The following is a 2,638-nucleotide window of genomic DNA, read 5'->3' as shown; positions in this document are numbered from 1 at the left end:
GCGGCTACACCTGCAAGAAATGCATAGGTGAGAACCTGACATGTCTGACATTCTCATTCAGTAGAGATGGTAAAAGAATCTGGGTGGTTGAATTGCTAAGTGGGTAAAAGTTACCTACAACATTGATTATAAAGCAATATTGTAAGCTTCCTGGATATAATGATGTGACTGTCAACATTTTTGATGTGTATTTTAAATAATCTGTGTGTCAGGCAGAAACATAATGATAATGATTTTTCTTGGGAAGTGTAAAATCTTTGTTTGTGTGCACTACAGGAACTAAAAGGTAATGGACCACAGAATTTTCCTCTTCGTCATGTTCATCTTCAGCAGAGGGGAAACAAACAAACAAAAACTTAAAAAAATGTAAAAGAGGAGCAAAAAAGCCTACAAAGAACTAGCAAAGAAATAATAATGAATAAATTCTACAAATAAATAAATTATTCACATCTAAAAAAAATTGTTAATTCTGCTCTGTTACTTTTAGTTTTGTATATAATCCAACTTAATTTTTTGTGGTTGTTTTGTCCTTGAAAGTTTCTTGGTGAACTGTGTTTATGAAGAAAAATCAAAAAGAAATAATTGAATCAGTCTGTGTACCATCATTGTGCCTTACGTTCTGGTTGTATCATTATTATGTTCTCTGAACTGTTTTGTACTATCAAATAAATCAAAGAAGAAATTTGCAGGATGATGATCAATGAAGTTGCAACATCTATTAAACTTTGATCATATTTGTATATAGCCTACAGTGTAGCTTTGACACCCTCGAGCTCAGGAGGAAAGTGAATGAGGACACGCTGTTGAACAAAACATGCTACAGAATTATTTCCATATATCACCTGTACTCACTGGTTAACGGGATACACAACAACAACAACAACAACAACACACCTCTTTTGTTACACAGCATTTTGAGATCCCACTCTACTTTCTAGTCTGTCACTTTGGACTGGCTTCAGGTTTTTCTTTATTCAAGGATTAAAATGGGGTTTTGGCAGGCAAACACAGTCCAAACATCAATGATAGAACCAATCAAAAGCTATTTTATTTTTTATTTTCTCTCTGTACGTGTTGTAAAAACTTTTTTTTTAAAAGTACTGCCTGAACTTACTTAGACATTTGGCAGCTGTTGTGTGAAGCTTAATAGAGCAAAGCATTTTGTTAGATGCATGAAACTGTTGGTTTTGTGGTTTTCTTCTGTGAAGCTTAAAGGGTTTACTAAAGCATTGCAGGTAGCAGCTTACATTGTTAGAGAAGCTGATGAAGATGCACGCTGCCGAGTGGAGTTTCGTTTTTGCCCTGTGTTTCATCTGTGTGTCTCCAAATAGTAAGTGCTTTTTTCAAACCTTTAAAAAGTGTGAATACATGCTAATAAAAATTCTTGTCACAAAAATCAGTTTTGCTAAAAAATGAAAAGGAAAAAAAATACTACAACACCAGCAACAACAAAAACATAAGCTTTTTAAAAAATATATATTGTACATTATTCTTTTGATTGCATATTTTTGGTTATATGTTTCACGAGCTTCATAGCATTGTCTAACATGTCTAACATATATTTAGAATTTAAGTAAAGAAAGATATATACAAGTTAGACATACACATGCATACGTACATACATACACACATATACATCATATATGTGCGTGTGTATATATATATATACACACGCACATATATATATACGCATATATTTCCACATACATGCTTACACATAAATGCCATGTGAGGAGCAGGTGCAGTATGATCAGTGAGATTGCACATTGAGTGTGTGTGTGGGGGGGGCTACTATAAGTATGGTTATAATAAATACAGTTTAAAGATTATAGTTCATAAATAAAGTGTAATGTCCATGAGTGTTGGCAGTGCAGTTATCCTCCAATCAGGGTGGAAGTAGTGCATGTTTGACAGCCTGCGAGTAGAAGCTTCTGTTGTGTCTGTTTGTTTGTTTGTTCATTTATTTCGATCATTTAAACAATATACAGGTACATAGCAAATAAAACAAGAGAGAAAAGAATACTATACAGAATAATATTAATATATTTCAATATTGCTTCTGATTCAGTTACATGTCGAAAGGAAGTGGGAAGAAGTACACACATATATAATCTGACCTCTTTGCCATAAGTTATCAGTCAATATTTAGTCAGCTTCCTTACTGATATAATCTGTAATAAAAATACCGAACAGATTTTTGTTATAATATATACTATAATATCACATCATGAAATTTTCTAGATAGAGACATTTACTTAATTTCAACATTTTCTCTTTCTTTATAGGTTCAAGAAGATCATATCTTTTTAACTCTCTTTGAACTGTTTCAACATTGCTTCGATTCCATATTCAAATTGTTCCAGTTTCACTCCATGCACAGAAACACAAAAGCCTTTTCTTGTAGTACGTACCTTCCCTATTTTGAAATTACAAAAACCCCTTACATTATAACTTCTTTCAAAAAAAACATACTCTGAATATTACCTGGCAGTTCCTTTTTTTTTTTTTTTTTTTTGCTTTTTTGCTTTTTTTTTCTCCTTTGTTGCACAGCTCAGATGTGGAGTTAGTCAAACCTGCTGAGATTGTTTAGCCAACAAACAGCATTCCTGTGTTTGAGCTTCAGGCTGAATGTGCAAGT

Source organism: Haplochromis burtoni, unplaced genomic scaffold (assembly GCF_018398535.1).
Source record: "Haplochromis burtoni strain Fernald_Lab_line unplaced genomic scaffold, NCSU_Asbu1 Contig_841, whole genome shotgun sequence".
Classification (NCBI taxonomy): Eukaryota; Metazoa; Chordata; class Actinopteri; order Cichliformes; family Cichlidae; genus Haplochromis; species Haplochromis burtoni.
Note: the sequence above shows the minus strand (reverse complement) of the source record.